This window comes from Pan troglodytes, chromosome 11 (assembly GCF_028858775.2).
Source record: "Pan troglodytes isolate AG18354 chromosome 11, NHGRI_mPanTro3-v2.0_pri, whole genome shotgun sequence".
NCBI classification, from domain to species: Eukaryota; Metazoa; Chordata; class Mammalia; order Primates; family Hominidae; genus Pan; species Pan troglodytes.
Window position 1 is genome coordinate 62,761,261 of NC_072409.2, and position 18,661 is coordinate 62,779,921.

The window sequence follows — 18,661 nt, forward strand, 5'->3', positions numbered from 1 at the left end:
GCTCTGTTTCCCTTATAAAACTGAATGCCTTTAACAGCACCCAAATCACCTCTTGAATGCTTTGATACTTAGAAATTTCTTCCGCCAGATACCCTAAATCATCTCTCCCAAGTTCAAAGTTCCACAAATCTCTAGGCATAGGCAAAATGCTGCCAGTCTCTTTGCTAAAACATAACAAAAGTCACCTTTGTTCCAGTTCCCAACAAGTTCCTCATCTCCATCCGAGACCACCTCAGCCTGGACTTTATTGTCCATATCGCTATCAGCATTTTGGGCAAAGCCGTTCAACAAGTCTCTAGAGAGTTCCAAACTTCCCCACATTTTCCTGTCTTCTTCTGGGGCCTCCAAACTGTTACAACCTCTGCCTGCTACCCAGTTCCAAAGTCACTTCCACATTTTTGGGTATTTTTCGGTAGTACCCCACTCTACTGGTACCAGTTTAGTGTATTAGTTTGTTTTCAGTCTGCTGATAGACATGCCCAAGACTGGGAAGAAAAAGAGGTTTAACTGGACTTACAGTTCCACATGGCTGGGGAGGCCTCAGAATCATGGCGGGAGGCAAAAGGCATTTCTTACATGACAGCGGCAAGAGAAAAATAAGGAAGAAGCAAAAGTGGAAACCCCTGATAAACCCATCAGATCTCATGAGAGTTATTCACTATCACAAGAATATCATGGGAAAGACTGGACCCCATGATTGAATTACCTCCCCCATGTTCCCTCCCACAACATGTGGGAATTCTGGGAGATACAATTCAAGTTGAGATTTGGGTGGGGACACAGCCAACCCATATCACCAAGGTAACATATTTTGGGGTACTGTGTCCAGAACCCCATTAATAGTTCATGACAAAGTTTGTCTGAGTGCAGTGCTGACTTCTTGTCTCCTATTTTGTGATCAAAGTTGATCTTCCCTGGTTGCTTAAACTCCTGGGGAGGGGATTGATGACAACTGAGTTCCTTTTGGAGTTTCTATCTTTAGGCAAATAAGAGGAGTTCAAAGAAAGCTTCTCCTTGCATTTGCTACTTTTCAAGTGCTTTCAGCTCAAACTAATCCCTATGCCAGAGAGACATGTTTTAGAGTGGCATATTCTGCCATCTTTGTTCCCTGTTGCACAGATCAGGAAACAGGTTCAGAAAGGCTACACCACTAGTAAGCAGAAGATTCAACCCAAGCTTAGCCACGCCCAAAGCCCAGGTTCTTTGCATGCCACTCCACTGCCCCCCTAGTAAGTCAAGACATTTCACCAGCTGAGATTTTTATGCTAATTTGGAACTTTCATAAAGTATCATATTATCATTCTGTATCTTTAAAGTTCAAATGATTTAAAAATCACCATAAACAAAATTGAAAAACAATTGACAATTTGGGCTAAAAATACAGTTCATATCACAGAGTAATTTTTTTTCTTTTTTTTTTTTGAGACAGTCTTGCTCTCACTCACGCTGGAGTGCAGTGGCGTGATCTTGTCTCACTGCAACCTCTGCCTCCCAGATTCAAGCGATTCTCCTGCCTCAGCCTCCTGAGTAGCTAGGATTACAGGAGAGCACCACCACGCCTGGCTAATTTTTGTATTTTTAGCAGAGACGGGATTTCACCATGTTGGTCAGGCCGATCTCGAACTCCTGACCTCATGATCTGCCCATGTTGGCCTCCCAAAGTGCTGGGATTACAGGCATGAGCCACCGCACCCAGCCGTAATTTTGTAAATGTCTAATATCTGTAACTCATAAGAAAATGTCCAATTGTTTTTAAAAATTGGTCAAAGAATATGAATAGAGTGTTCACAGAAGAGGAAATACAACTGATTCTTAATAGATAATGATGTTCATTTTCACTAATAATAAGAGATTTTTAAATTAAAAAGAGAACTACCAATTTTCAGCCATCAGTTTGTTAAACTCCTAAAATGATAATCTCATATTTGGAAGAAACATGTTCCCTCATATGCTGCCAGTGAGACTGTAAATTGGAACAATCTCTGAAACGGGAAATTTGGTAACAACTCTCAAAAATAAAGATATTCATGTCCTTCATAAGCCCCCAGTAGAAATGGGAAAAGTTCCCTTGTCCCCCTCGTAGGGCATGTTATGGGGATGTGGCTTGCTTCTTCAGTGCCCTGCTGCTCAAACCTCTAGAGGAGCATACAGAATGGCAGGCTGTGGGGCTGCAACCCCACTGCAGTGTCTAGGGGTGAATGTTTACGACTCCTAAGAAGCCCCAGTGGCGTGTGTTACAGGGTGCTCTTTTAGTTTTGCTCTTTTAATTTCACCGTCTGTAGGTGGCTTGTGTTAACCAGCTTAGTTAAACTCTACTTTGTCACAAGCACAGAAGGCTTTCTGTGTCCTGGGTTCTTGCCTTGGTGTACTGGAGGAATCAGATCACACCTGGGCTTGGAGAATGAGTGCAAGGTTTTACTGAGTGGAGGTAACTTGGGGAAGTCAGAAGGGGGTATAGTGGGAAGGTTTTCCCCTGGAGTCGGGCTGCTCAGCAGCCTGGGCTCTCCTCCGACTGCCCCAGCAAAACTCCTCATTGTTCTGCTGGTGACTGTTGGTACATTCCTCTCGACATCCAGCCACCCATGTGTTCCTCCATCTATGTGCTCCTCTCAACATCCAGCAGCTTGTATGTCTGTCTTGCTAGGGTCTCGGGTTTTTATAGACACAGGATGGGGGTGTGGCAGGCCAGGGTGGTCTTGGGAAATGCAACATTTGGGCAAGAAATGCCTGTCCTCATCTAGGTCTGTGGGGGTGGAGTCCTAGCCAGGGACCATGCCCTCCTCTACCCAGCACTTCCTTTCCTCGCTTTCATATCATTTAAAGGCATCATGCTCTTTCCTTCCCAGTACTTCCATATCACATTGAGGAATTTAGTCTATACACAAACACAAGAATATTTTCGCAACTATAATAGCAAAAAATTGGGAATGACCTAAAAGTACACCAACAAGGCACTGGTTAAATACCATGCAGTGGCTGGGCACAGTGGCTCATGCCTGTAATCCCAGCACTTTGGGAGGCCAAGGTGGGCGGATCACTTGAGGCCAGGAGTTCAAGACCAGTCTGGCCAATATGCTGAAACCCCGTCTCGACTAAAAACACAAAAATTAGCTGGGTGTGGTGTCACATGCCTATAATCCCAGCTACTTGGGAAGCTGAGGTAGGAGAATCGCTTGAACCTAGGAGGTGGAGTTTTCAGTCAGCCAAGATCACGCCACTGCACTCCAGCCTGGGTAACAGAGGGAGACTCTATCTTGAAAAAAATAACAATAATAATAATTAATTTTAAAAAGATTTTTGGCCAGGTCCAGTGGCTCACGCCTATAATCCCAGCACTTTGGGAGGCCGAGGTGGGCAGATTACCAGAAATCGGGAGTTCGAGACCAGCCTGACCAACATGGAGAAACTCTACTAAAAATACAAAATTAGCCAGGCGTGGTGGCACATGCCTTTAATCCCAGCTACTCAGGAGGCTGAGGCAGGAGAATCACTTGAACCCAGGAGGCGGAGGTTGCAGTGAGCTAAGATCCTGCCATTGCACTCCAGACTGGGCAAGAAGAGTGAAACTCTGTCTCCAAAAAAAAAAAAAAAAGTTTTTAAAAAATACCATGTAGTACTATGTAGTTATTTAAAATTTCCCAAAGCAGTAGCCTTTGGAGAGAGTAGCAGGGAAACTTACATTTCGCAGCATTCTCTTTTGTATGTGTACCATTTAACTTTTGTACTGAATGTATGTATTGCTTAATTTAAAAAATACATATATTATTTTATTTATTTGTTGAGGCAGGGTCTCACTCTGTTGCCCAGGCTGGAATGCAGTGGTGCAATCATGGCTCACTGCGGCCTCAACCTCCTATGCTCAAGCGATCCTCCCACCTCAGCCTCCTGAGTAGCTGGGATTACAGACATGTGTCACCATGCCCAGATAATTCTTTTTTGCTTTTTCTGTAGAAATGGGGTCTTGCTATGTTGCCCAGGCTGGTCTCACATTCCTGGGCTCAAGTGATTCTCCTGCCTCAGTCTCTGAAAGTGCTGGGATTACAGGCATGAGCCACTGTGCCTGGCCAAATATATGAATTTTTAAAAATGAAAAGTAAAACTAAGATTGAAGTAGTAACAATTGCCAACATTTAATGTGGTGGTTATTCTATAGGCCAAACATTGTTCCAAGAGATTTATTGGATCAACTCATAAAATTTTCACAAAAATTAAATGGGAAAGATCTATTACTATTTTAATCGCACAAAGAGAGAAACCAAGGTCCACAGAAGTTAAATAATTAGGTTGGATTCCAGGCCAAATAAAGGACATTAGTGGGACAATTGGAAAGATTTGAATAACGTTTGTTGATTAGATCAGGGATCTGCAAGCTTTCTTTGTAAAGGGCCAGAGAGGAACTATTTTAGGCTCTGTAGACCAAACGGTGAGAGAACCTCGGCAGGTCTCTGTCACAAGCAGTAAATTCTGCATGTGCAGCACAAAAGCAGGCACAGACGTGTGAACAAATGAGCATGCTGAGTTCTGATAAATCTAGTGTATGAACATTGAAACGTGAATATCATATAACGTTCATGTGTTAAATAGTGCCTAACTGGCTGGGTGCGGTGGCTCATGCCTGTCATTCCAGCACTTTGGGAGGCCGAGGCCGCTGGATCACTTGAGGTCAGGAGTTCGAGACCAGCCTGGCCAACGTGATGAAACCCCATCTCTACAAAAATTAGCTGGGCATGGTGTCACACGCCTGTAATCTCAGCTACTCAGGAGGCTGAGGCATGAGAGTCGTTTGAACCCAGGAGGCGGAGGTTGCAGTGAGCCGACATCGTGCCACTGCACTCCAGTCTGGGCAACAGAGCAAGAAGAAAGAAAAGAAAGAAGGAAGGAAGGAAGGAAGGAGAGAGAAAAGAAAGAGAAAGAGAGAAAGAAAAAGGAAAGAAAGAAGAAAGAAAGAAAGGAAGGAAGGAAGGAAAGACAGAGCTTAACTATCTAAAAGCATTCTTATCTAGGGCGCCCTGCAAAAATAGATGGTGGGCTGGATTTGACTGAGTTTCAGGCCAAAATTTGCTACCCCCTGGGTAAGATAACGGTATTGGTCATCACACTCTGGTTATGTAAGAGAATGTCCTTGTTTTCAGAAAATACTACACATGAAAATATTTACAGTGAAAACGTCATTCTGTTTCTAACTTGTCTGCCAAGTGGTTGTCTGGCCTCTGCTTGCACAGCTCCCTTGATGAGGAACTCATTTTATTGAGTGGCTTATTTTCTTACAGGACAACATAAAAAATTATTTATCAGATAAAATATATATGTGCTTCCATGTGAGACAAATGCTAGAATAAATACAATTATTTTAAAGTGAATGAAATTGGCCTTTTGATAACAAGACTAAACAATTGGCGTTTTTCAAGTGCAAGGTGAGATTGCAAGCAGGCCAGCCAATGTTTAACTAGTACTCCACCTAGTGGCCAAAGCTTGAATGAACGACTGTGGAATGACCAGTCTCCCTCCAAAAGGGCCAAGGGCAGAGGAAAAAATAAGTTAAATTAACTTTATTTTGACAACCAGTAGAATAGAAATTCAAGATTTTAAATGTACAAAAAAAGTAGTGATTATTTTTCTAGAAAGAAACTGGATGTATTTTTTCTTATGTGAGGAAAAGAATTTCCTAGGTTGAACCCAAATTCTACAATAGATCAGTTGTAAATAAAATTATATTCTCAATGACAACAAATATTGCTTACTTAATTCCTTCGTGAAGACAATTTTACAAGGAAAAAAACACAAAATTATGAACTTCCAAATGGCTTGCTTGAATCACCTCAGCTCCTTAAGATAAAAGGCAAAGATTTGTCCATTGGAAAGCTATCTCTAACTTGTGGAAATACGAGAAAATAATGAATGTCCATGAACATATTAAATTTAACCTAGGAAGTTTCAATGTAATTCAAAGCATTTTACATATTCACCAAATATGAAATTCAACAACACTGCTTACAGTTGGCCAATTATTTTAGATTCCTATGGACACATACATGATTCAAACCACACAGCTTGCTCTAGCTTATATAAACCAACTACAAGTTAATGGGCATCACCCCCTCTTCCAGGATCACATAGTCAGGTGAAATCATCAGCGGGGAAATTGGGCAGATGGTGCTATAATGGTTCCATGACAGATGTTAAGAGTCAAGGCTTGGAAATCTAGAATCTCAGGTTTGGAAGGGCACTCTAAAGATCACCTTGCTTGGCCGGCTGACTGATCTTTGTATCCCTTTTTTGACATTTTCAGCAATGAATATTCAATCTCGTTTAAGCCCTGAGAGTGATGGGCAGCTCAAGACTATGTTCCAAGGTTCTTTCCATTCTTGCCAAGTTGGAAAATCTCTTGAGCAGCCAGAATTGTTCTTGCAGACTTTCACCTCTAACCCGCTGATACGCCTTTCAAGAACAAGTCTACCATGTCTGCTTATGAAAGTCTTCACATATTTGAAGAAAACTACTATGTCCCACTGAAGCATTTAAAAAAATCTGGATGAAGTATTTTTAGTTCTTCATATCTCACTGTTTTATTATCTACTTAAACCTTTCATTCTTTTCCACATTGGTCTATTAAGTCATTCATCTACTCATCAATTTTTTCATTAGTATTTATAGATCCAACTGTTGGAGTTTTCTTCTACCTCTATTGAATTGCATGTTCCTAAAGTAAGTCCATCCTTTTAACCCACTGAAGTCTTCGGATCCAGAATTTTTCTATGCCCACTAGATTTGTATCATTTCAAGTTTGAGTCTATCTCTGTTCATCCATAGGGAGCAGTCACTAGAATTTTCCCAAGCTTTATTTAATCCTTATAACAACCTGTTATTAAGTGAAGATATCTTGAAAGTGATAGTGATTGACAGTCAGGCAATAGTTAATCCATTTTATAGAGAAAATAAAAAGCAGGTGGCCAAGTGAGTCATTCAAAGATGGTGTCCAATGAACCATGACTCTCAGTTTTCATGCCTACTCCCAGTGTGGTCCTCTTTTACATTAAATCTGGGCTTGACCTGTGGCTCAACTGGTAACACTGTCTAGGTTGAATGTGATTTTTTTTTTTTTTGAGATGGAGTCTCGCTCTGTCGCCCAGGCTGGAGTGCAGTGGCGTGATCTTGGCTTGCTGCAACCTCCACCTCCGGGGTTCAAGCGATTTTCCTGCCTCAGTCTCCCGAATAGCTGGGAATACAGGCACATGCCACCATGCCCGGCTAATTGTGTGTGTGTGTGTGTGTGTGTGTGTGTGTGTGTGTAGTTTCAGTAGTAGAGATGGGGTTTCACTGTGTTAGCCAGGATGGTCTCGATCTCCTGACCTCATGATCTACCTGCCTCGGCCTCCCAAGAGTGTGATTTTTAATTGCCTTTTGAGTCAAATCATTCAGCTGGTAATAGATGAAACTTATGTTCTCCTTGCTAAGAAATGATGAACACAACCACAATACTAAACAATGGTATGAATGAAGCAGAATTGGGAATTATTTTGTGGGCAAAATGTAAATTAGAGCACATCTGAATGTTTTATTCAATCAGAATATATCCCAATGTTAAACTTAGAAAGTGAATAGAGCATATTAAATTGATTTGTCTCTGCAAATTTTAGAGTGTATGACTAGATTTGTACGTATCTGAAGAGTCATTAACAGTGCCAGTCAATCCAATTATATAAATTTTACAGGCATCTTGCTGTGACAATAATTGAATACAACTATTTTGCTTCCCTAAAATTATTATATCTTTAAGTCAATAAAAATATTTTCACATTTTAAATTCATGGGGACTTTTTTTCTGCCCATAAAGAGAAGAGATTAATAAATATATTGATAATCCTTGGAAGGAATTTGTCTTTAAGGGGAAAAAAGGTATCTGATTTGCCTCTATTTTATTTGAAGACAGAGCTGAGTTTGCCTGAAGGCATGTAGAAATTTACAGCTTCTGGATCAAAGAGAGGTCATGATGTAATCAGGACTGTTTGATGCAAGTAACAGCAACTGACTGGGGCTATCTAAAATCAGCTCTCCACTTCCAGAGGACATGCCAGTACTGAATGCCTCTTCTATCACTGGGTACCATAACCATGTGGTACACGGTGAAAGACGCTAACTGCCCTTCAACTCTGGTCCCTGGGCATTGGATTAACCAGCTTGGGTCATGTGCTCCCACCTCCATGATGGGCGTGAAGGAGGAAGACTTCATCCTGATATTCTTTGGTAAGAGTTGAGGTACCACATCCCACTGACACCACACAAGGTGGAGAATTCTTGCAAATTAAAAAAGGGGGGTTGGATGTAGGGACAGCCTGAATTAAAATAAAAGCTGTTTACAATATTCATCTCTACAGTGCCGGTGGTTTTGACTTAATGGCCCTGCTCTGACCTGCATCTCCCAGAACAACATTTTTGTTCTTCACATGAACTGTCCTGCCCCAGTGTTTCTTCCTGCCCAAGCCTGTCCCATTATATTACCTAAGTATTCATGATTCATCACGAACTCTTCCTCTCCCCCGCACCACCCCCTCCACCACCACCACTACTATCTCCTTCCACTTCCAGTTGGATTTTTCTCCCCAAGTCATGGGAAATTCATCACTGGTGTATGAAGAAGGAAGCACAAGAATGGGAAGGAGTGAGGCAGGGGCTATCTGCAGAGGAGAGTTCTTGTTCTCACTGGCAAGGCTGAAGCAGGAGCGATATGTGTTCTAAGGCTCATGATAGGAAATCTGGGTGCAGGTCACTGCAGCTCTCAGCTCCTGCAGTGCAGCCACTGCCTGCCCCATCAGCTTCCCAGACCGTGTCCAACCTCGAGCACACCTTTATTGCCATGAAGCCACACGGTGTGCAGTGGGGCCTGCTGGGCAATGTCATGAGGCACTTTGAGCTGAAGGGATTCCACCTTTGGGCCTCTGAGGAACACCTGAAGCAGCTCTACCCTGACCTGAAAGACTGTCCATTCCTCCCTGGGCTGGTGAAGTACATGAACTCATGGCCATGGAGGAGGGACTGAGTGTAGTGGAGACAGGCTGAGTGATGCTTGGGAGACCAATCCAACGGATTCTAAGCCAAGCACCAGTGGCGGGGACTTCTGCATTCAGGTTGGCAGTGACATCATTCATGTCAGTGACTGAGTAAAAAGTGCTGAAAAATAAATCAGCCTATGGTTTATAGCTCCATGTCCCCAAATACCCTCAGCCCTGGGAAACCAAGACAGTTGATGGCACTACATATTTCCAAGGTCAGAGTCTGTGGGTGGGAAAAACTTAACCTGAAGAGCTGGTTGATTACAAGTCTTGTGCTTATGACTGGGCCTATGAACAAGAGGTGGACACAGCAGTGGTCTTCTTCAGCACTGCTTGGAGTGTCCCTGGACATGGTTCTTCATTCCATTGACTTGGAAGCAACAGGATTGATCATTCTTTTCTAAAGGATATTTACCAATAAAGCCTTTGGAAACTGGAAACAAACAAACAAACAAAAAGGAATCTGAATGCATATGTGATGTAAATGGGTCAAAGATGGGCGCTGTTTCTTGGTCCTCATGTGTTGAACTTCTTCGCAGCAGGCTAGGACCATGAACTCGAAGCCTGCCAGCACCAATTCAAATTTTTACACATATTACTTTAAATATAGCCCCAATAAGCCTATTTTTAGACCATTAGAGCCTGACTTCTTTGCACACCCCACAAAACTGCACCCAACACCTGTTAGCCATATATAAGATACATTCTGTAGCTACTAAAAACCCCAACAGACCTGCTGCTCTTCAGAACTCTGACCCAGAGGCTCCCCACCTTGCTGCTGAGTGACACTGCCTAGACCCGTGTACCCCCTCTCCCATTTCCCTCTCCACTCAGTGCTCTCTTTCCCTCTTCCCTTCCAGGTGGTGGCCCCATGCCTGCAGCTCTCTCTAGATCAGCTCTTGGTAGGAAGAACACCCTTTCTTTCTTATGCAACCTTGTCACAGCACTATCAAATAAGCTTGTTGTGCAATATTGCCATCTCATCTTTTCCTTAATCAGTCCTGAAATTTACAAACTTACTACAGTACCTATCTTATCTTAACCATGATCCAGGACTAAATTTCAGCTATATCAAGGATTAATTAGGCTTCTGGAAACATAACCATCAGAAATATGTAGTGTCATCAACTGTATTGGTTTCCCAGGACTGAGGGTATTTGGGGACACGGAAATTTTAGTACTAGAACTGGGAAGGGGCGCAGGCAAACCACAATGAATTGATCACCCTAGGAATAACTGTTTCTAATAACTGTTTCTTATAACTGCACCCCCAATTACTGATTTCAAGTCAACTTGGTGAGAACCTTTGGAGACAGACTGTTGGAAAGTATCTGTGCTCACTTTACTCAACGCAATCCAGCTTTTAAGTAGGGCTGGATATGTATATCTTAATATGATTTTCAACAGCTTCCCCTGGAAATCTTTATGTTCAGTAATATTTTACACAGACCAAAACTGGGATACCAAGGACGTCAAGAGAATATTCATGACTTGGCTAAGAGTCAAAGAAAGATTTTATGGTGACCCAAGAAAAGAGCCAATAAATAGCCAGTCTTTCTTTAGAAATTGTTCTTTAAAAGCTTGATTATTTCTGGTTTCTGGTCAAAATTTACTCCAGGAAGACTAGACAGGCCATGCTGGCCAAAAGCCCAATTGTCAGGGCAGCTGCCCTTGAAGTTGGGAGAAATTTTATTAACAACAAAGTTCCAAGGTCAGAATCTGCAGGTGGGAAAAACTCATGGTTGAAAATTGCCAATAAAAGACAAGTTCAGTGGTCTGTGCCTGAAATCGCAGTGACTCAGGAGGCTGAGGTTGGAGGATCGCTTGAGTTTAGGAGTTCATGACCAACCTGGGCAACATAGTGACACCCTGTCTCTAAAAAACAAAAAGAAAAAGAAAATTGTAACAAACACCGATGAAATCAAACTGAATCATGCGTATCAATTTGGGTGAAGTTTTCAGGAATCTCTAAATCTATTTTCTTGGTAGCCAGGAAAAACAGCAACAACAACAACACCTTATAGGGATGAACTCGTTCTCTAAATTTAAACTCCTTGTTTAATATGCTTTTAGCAGGAGATCATCTGAATCTGTTAAAAAGGCACACTTCTCATGATGTTTGTGTTAGTTTGGGTTCTCCCAAAAACAGAGCCTGAGAAAAGAACTCAGGTGTAGAACGTGGGAGGCGATCCCAGGAAACAGGAGAAAGGGAACTGGAAGAATGAGCAGGGAAGGAGAAAATCAATATAAGGAAGGGACATTATCAGGGTTACTGCCATGGGCAGTGTGGGCTCAGTTCTCTCAGGAACACTGAAAAAGAAAAAAGTTCTTGTGGGTCAGGAATTTGGGAGCAGCTTGTCTGGGCAGTTATGGCTCTAGGTTTTTCATAGGTAGCTGTTAGATGTTTGCAGGGGCTATGATCATCTGAAGGCTTGTCTGAGGCTGGGGGATCCCTCTCTAAGGTGACTCACTAATGTGGCTAGCAAGTTAATGTTGGCTTTTGGCCTCAGGCCTCACCTCCTCTCCTCATGAGCCTCTCCACAGGGCTGTTTGATTGTCCTAGCAATACAGCGGCCAGCTTCCTCCAAAACAAGTGATCCAAGAGATAAAAATGGAATACAAAATGCATTTTATGATGTGGCCTTGGAAGTCACACACTGTCACTTCTTTCATATACCATTGATCACACAGACCAGACCTGATTCAATGTGGAAGAGGCTATGTGAAGGTGTGAATTCCAGGGAAACAAGATTCTTTGTGGTCATCTTGGAGGCAAGCTGCCACCTAGCCTCAATTTCCTAGCCACTATGTTCTTGAAAGGATTAAATGAGATAATGCATATAAAATTCTTTTTTTTTTTTTTTTTTTTTGAGATGGTGTCTCGCTCTGTCACCAGGCTGGAGTGCAGCAGCGCAATCTCGGCTTACTGCAACCTCTGCCTCCCAGGTTCAAGCGATTCTCCTGCCTCAGCTGGGATTACAGGCATGCACCACCACGCCTAGCTAATTTTTGTATTTTTAGTAGAGACGGGGTTTCACCATGTTGACCAGTATAGTCTCTATCTCCTGAGCTCATGATCCTCCCACCTCGGCCTCCCAAAGTGCTGGGATTACAGGCATGAGCCACTGTGCCCGGACTGCATATAAAGTTCTTAATACATTACCTGGTATAGTAAATACTCAATAAATATTAGTTATCACTATTGTTATGAGCTTCTCTTTTCTTTTATCTTCTTTCCACCCAGAGACAGACCATCTTCATAGTAGCTGCCATGATTGTAAATTAGTGTACAGCTGATTGTTTAACTGAATTGAATGTTTAGTTTCAAAGCCTAATCTGGGCGTAATATCTAAGTAGAAAATCCTAATGCAACATTTAAGTTTTTGAAGGGCAGCAGGTTATTTGAAAGCTTGAGAGCTCTTTCAGTTTGAAAGCTGTTGTCTGATCATCACCCCTTTCACTTTCGTAGCTCTGGACCCAATTGAAGCCCAAGAACTTAGCTCTACTTCCTCCACCCCTAGCACCTGCTTGTCATGCTAAGAATTGATCCTCTGAGAGAGGCTGGAGGCTATAAAAATTCATCTGTGTCCCTCACACCCTGGGGGGTTTCCTGATGGGTCTGAATCCCCCTCCCTAACCCACACCCCTAGCTTTCACCAGGACTCTTTGGAACCAGAAGAGCATTCTGCATATTTCTTTGGTTTGATTCCCATGTTTGAGTTCTGGCTGTGCGGACAGATTTTATTACTTTATGTCTCCCAAACTGCTGAAATCCTCACCTAGGTGGCATTTTAATCTAGTTTCCTTTTCCCCAGCTGGTGAAGCAGTGGTGTATGAATAAATCCAACATCCTTGGCAGGAGAAAAACTTTTTGTCTAATTACTAGAGCTACAAAATATCCCCCTTGTCCTGTTGTACTTTTGGGGTAACATGATAGTCCACTCTTTCCTGCTCTTCTGTCTGTATTTGCTGTTAGGGGCCATATTTGCTTTCTCCATCCTTAGCCATGGCCGTGTTTGTTTTGACATCCATAATATCCTTAGACTAGCGCTGTGGTTCTTAGCCTTGGCTGCTCATTAGAACCACCTGAGAGCTTAAAAACTTCTCAATACCCTGGCTAAACACCAGAACAATTATATAGGGATCTCTGGGCGTGGAATCCAGGCACCAGTATTTTTTTCAAGCTTCCTATGTTGATTCCAATGGGCAGCCAAGTTTGAAGACAGTGATTCTCAGACTTTTTAAACTTAGAACCCCTCACCTCTCTTAAAAATTATTGAGGAGCCGGGTGCGGTGGTTCACGCCTGTAATCCCAGCACTTTGGGAGGCTGAGGCGGGTGAATCACGAGGTCAGAAGATCAAGACCATCCTGACTAACATGGTGAAACCCCGTCTCTACTAAAAATACAAAGAAATTAGCCAGGTGTGGTGGCAGGCCCCTACAGTCCCAGCTACTTGGGAGGCTGAGGCAGGAGAATGGCATGAACCCGGGAGGTGGAGCTTGCAGTGAGCCAAGATCGCACCACTGCACTCCAACCTGGGCGACAGACTCCATCTCAAAAAAATAAATTATTGAGGAGCCCAGAGTTTTTGTTCATGTCGATTATATTTAGATATTTACTGTATTAGAAGTTAAAACAAAAAGTTTAATTCATTCACTTAAAAGTAATAAGAAACCTATTATATGTTAATATAAATAACATTTTTTAAAAATGAGAAATAGCTATATTTTCAAAAAAACTAGAACAGCAGCTTTTTTTTCTGCTATTTTTTATTTATTTATTTATTTTTTGTGACAGAGTCTTGCTCTGTCACCCAGGCTGGAGTGTAGTGGTGTGATCTTGGCTCACTGCAACCTCCACCTCCCAGGTTCAAGCTATTCTCCTGCCTCAGCCTCCTGAGTAGCTGGAACTACAGGCATGCACTACCGTGCACGGCTAATTTTTTTTGTATTTTTAGTAGAGACGGGGTTTCACCATGTGGTCAGGCTGGTCTCGAACTCCTGACCTCAAATGATCCACCCTCCTTGGCCTCCCAAAGTGCTGGGATTACAGGCATGAGCCACCGCGCTCAGCTACATTGTTTTTAAATAACTTTAATGCCTGGTTTAATAAAAAAAAAGCTTGGATTCTCATATCTGCTTCTATATTCCATCTGTTGGGAGTGCAGCATGTCATGTGGCCTCTGGAAATCTCTGTATATTCATAATGAGAATAAAAAAGGCAAATTTTTATATTATCATGAAAATAGTTTTGACTTTGTGGACCCTTCTTTGGGTTCCCCAGGCCACACTTTGAGAACTGATGTGCTAGAAGACTGTAGAGTGAATGATGCCAAGGGAGTTAGTTAACAAGCGTCTCTTTTCACCTCACTTTCAACTACCCTTCAGTTCTCCCTGCCCTTATTACTGTCGGCCTCTAGAGGGAGCGCGAGGTCCTTTACTCCAACACCCGCAGGCTGCTGCAGCTGAGGCCAAATTTTAAGTACCTGCAGGAGCTACAGCATTAGGGAAGGGGGATCTTGGGTTATAAGAAAAGGAATGAAAGTTTTTCTTTTACTCCTCCTTTTTGGTCTCCTTCTTTTTCTGTTCCTCGCTCTCCCTCTTAGAATTCCTGAAGCATTTGACATTTTTCTTTGTTGAGCTTTCCTATTATTCCCATTCAGTTGGTGCAATAAAGAGCAAGACAAGCAGAGATCCGAGAGTACAGGCTAGAACCATGATTCTCCCCCTTCATATTCAGCAGAACCACCTGGGCAGTTTGTTTAAATGTAACTTCTGGCCGGGCGCGTGGCTCTTGCCTGTAATCCCAGCACTTTGGGAGGCCGAGGCGGGCAGATCACAAGGTCAGGAGATCCAGACCATCCTGGCTAACACGGTGAAACCCCGTCTCTACTAAAAATACAAAAAATTAGCTGGGCGTGGTGGCGGGTGTCTGTAGTCCCAGCTACTGGGGAGGCTGAGGCAGGAGAATGACGGAACCTGGGAAGTGGAGCTTGCAGTGAGCCGAGATCTCACCACTGCACGCCAGCCTGGGGGACAGAGCGAGCCTCTGTCTCAAGAAAAAATAAAGTAGCTTCCGCTGTCCCTACCACAAAAGCTGTTGATTTCATAGGACTAAGGTGAGACTCATGAATCAGCATTTCTAAGAGGACCCCAGGTGATTCTAATCCAGGTGTTCTGAGGACATGGTTTTGAGAAACAGTTACCTGAGAGAAGAGGTCACCTGGGCCTACATATTTCAGGTAAAAGGAGCCTAAAGCTAAGTATACTTCGTGGGAGTGTAGAGTAAGCATGGCCCTCACCCAATGTGGCTAGAACTCTCTAGAACTCAGTATCCTGAATTTTAAACACATATCTCTCATTATGGCTAGAAAATTGCCTTTAAATTTTGCTTGTATCCCTGCTTCATCTAGAGTCTCTTCTTTCCAATGGAAACACTGGAATACGTTCATTGGGACCATCTAAGAATCATCTGAGACCAAGCTGCATGACAAAGCAGCATCAGGTAAAGAAACTGGTGATATTTAATCTGTAGAAAGGAAAATTTGATACAGATTAGGGAGCCATCTTTCAATATATAAAGGCCTACAAATTTGTTTTAAATGACTCTAAAGGTAACATTCAGAAAGTCATTGGTAACTTGGAGACAAAACAATGTTATTTGTTCTACAGAATTTTCGGCAATCACAGCTGCCCAAACAAGAAATGGACTGTCTTGGGAAGGGTGAGTTTATCATCACTGCAAGTATCTGAACACAGCTTGAACAATGACTTGGTAGGGATGACACGGGGGTGATTCAACCACAGGTTAGGTGACTGAAGAAGACTTTGAAAGTCCTTTCCAACCTGGAATATTTGATCTATGCACTGAACAAAATGGAACTTTTTTTGCCCCCTTGTTATCCTACCTATTTCTCTGTGAAAGCCTCCCAGGCAAGGGACACACAAGACCAAGTCATGCTGCAGGTTTTATTCATGGTGGCTGTGACAAATCTTGGACCTAAGTTGAACCAGAATCTATACACGCAGTTTGATTTGAGTCACTGAATTTCCTTCATCCTGAGAGTGCATGCATTTGTTGGGTACCCTGTTCTATCTTTTATCCCTACACCTGCAGAGTCCCTTAGTTCCTTGTACTCATAGTGTGGTCTCAGGACCAGGAGGAGCAACATCACCTGGGAGCTTCTGGAGATGCAGAATCTCAGGTCCCGCTGAAAGAGACTGCAATTAACCTCTAACTTTGAGTTTAGAGGCAAATGCAATATATTCCCAACACAAAGTAGTCTGTAAATGGAAGGCTCTTTCAGGAGAGGAATAGTGGTTTGTTGATCTTTGAGGGCCTTGCTCATAGCCAACTCTCAGAGTGTGTTGATGTGAAGTGGTTTATCAAGCTAGATAAAGAAAGGAGGAGCAGCAGTACACCAGGAGAGGGTAAGTCGAAATGTCTCTTGGGAGTCAGGGAGGAGTTACAAAGTAGTAGAAGGACTCTGAAGATAGTCTCCGATATAAGCTTGATCCACCTCTCTACTTGTCTAGAGTGCATCAAGGTCTCCCTTGACATTATCACTTACAGCAGGCTATCCCATAGGGCTCACCAGGTATACTCAATTTACCAGTTTGTATAGATGTGAATCGGATCAATAGCCACCATGTGGCAGGGCCAGGACCTAATCCGTGTGTGCTCTGCTCTGTCTCCTATACCTAGAGCCAATGCCTCTCTTCTCTTATCCTGTATTAGTTAGCTACTGCTGCATAACAAATTAGCTCAAAATTCAGAGACCTAAAACAATAATCATTTATTATCTCACATACTATCTGTGGATCGGGAATCCAAGGGGAACTTAGCTGGGGGATTTTGGTTCGAGATCTCTTTAAGATGTTTGCCAGGGCTGTCATTGTCTTTACAGAAGCTGGAGGATCTCACTCACATGACGATTGGCAGGAGGCCTCACTTTGTTATCAAATGGACATCTCCGTAACCTACTTGAAAGTCTTCATGATGAGGCAGCTGACCTTCTTCAGAGCCAGGGATCCACAAGAGAGCAAGGCAGAGCTGCAGTGTATTTTTCCCCCCAGAATATCCTATCAATTACACAAGTCAGCCTTATTCAATGTGGGAGGGCATTTTACAAGCTCATGAATACAAAGAGGCCATTGGGGGCCATCTTAGAGCCTGGTGACTACACACTCTTAGACTCTGCTCTCTCACTTTGATCATTAAGACAGACCACGTCTTCAACACACATGTCTACATATATAAACAGTATGTTACAAAAGCACGGCTCATGACACAATCAAAACACAATTTTAAAGTAGCCTCCTACTATTCCTGTAGAATTATTCCATAAAGGTGATTTTCCTAGCCCTTGGTAGGCCCATGACTTAACAGCTCACTCTTACACAACATCGAGACCTACTGTCACTTTACAAGGCAAACGTAGTTAATTCATAAATTAGAATATCTACTCCAAAACAAATTAAAATGTTGAACTTGATTTAACTTTGCTTTTCCCCAGATGTCATCTGGTCCTGCTTTAGGCTGAAACTTATAGTTTAAAAAGGAAGTGTATTGTAGAGTGTCTGGTCGGAAAAATAGACACTGCTGTAGAGATGTCAAGAGAGAGGGACTTAATGCAGCACATTGGCTCCAAAGGGAAAAGGCTGAAGGAACAAAAGAAGGAAAGTGATGACGAAGCTGTGAGCTGGAGCTCAGAACCCCACACTTGCTGTTCAACTGCTAGAGATGGGACTGCTGCTGCTGTGGGACCTGCTGGTTCTGCTGAGCAGAAATTCAGAAGGCTGCACTCCCAGCGATGCTGCCAAAACCACTACCAATGCTGCTCAAGGTCACGGTTAACGCTAGGTGATCTGCCTGGCTCGGCCTCCCAAAAGTGCTGGGATTACAGACATGAGCCACTGGGCTTTTTTTTTTTTTTAAATTATAGTCATCCTAGGGATGTGAAGTGGTATCTCTTGGTGGTTTTGATTTGTATTTCTTTAATGACCAATGATATTGAGCATATTTTCATGTACTTATTGGCCATTTGCTTATCATTTTTTCAGAGAAATTTATGTTGAAATCCTTTGCCTATTTTGTTTTATTTTAGAGATAGAGTCTCTCTCTGTCACCCAGGCTGGAGTGCAGTGGCATGATCATAGCTCACTGCAGCCTTAAACTCCTGGGCTCAAGTGATCCTCCCATCTCAGCCTCCTGAATAGCTAGGACTAAATGTGTGCACCACCACACTAACTTTTTATTTTTTGTGGAGATGGGGTCTCACTATGTTGACCAAGTTGGTCTTGAACTCTTGGCCTCAAATGATCCTCCTACCTCAGCCTCCCAAAGTGCTAAGATTATAGACTCAGAACTGAATCTCAGAAAAGGTGGCAGTACCCTATTCCCATTTCCAGCTCTCCAGCAGTTTATGTGTACCTTGTGTTGACAAAACCTTTTTAATTTTCAGGAAATTATCAACTATTCCTTCAAATACAGTCCTAATTCAAGGATGACCTTTCCTATTCATTATTTTTTCACTCCTTCTCTTGCCCATCTTACCCTGAGAAGGTAAATACCCTGACTTGTCTGGCGTCTAACAGTCCCATGGGAAGA

The 18,661-nt window shown here is 42.7% G+C and overlaps 1 pseudogene; it reads left to right on the plus strand.

Moving 5' to 3' along the window:
- The first annotated feature begins 8,696 nt into the window (after positions 1 to 8,696).
- Positions 8,697 to 9,420, plus strand: LOC100615298 (nucleoside diphosphate kinase B-like; annotated as a pseudogene).
- Positions 9,421 to 18,661: the final 9,241 nt, after the last annotated feature.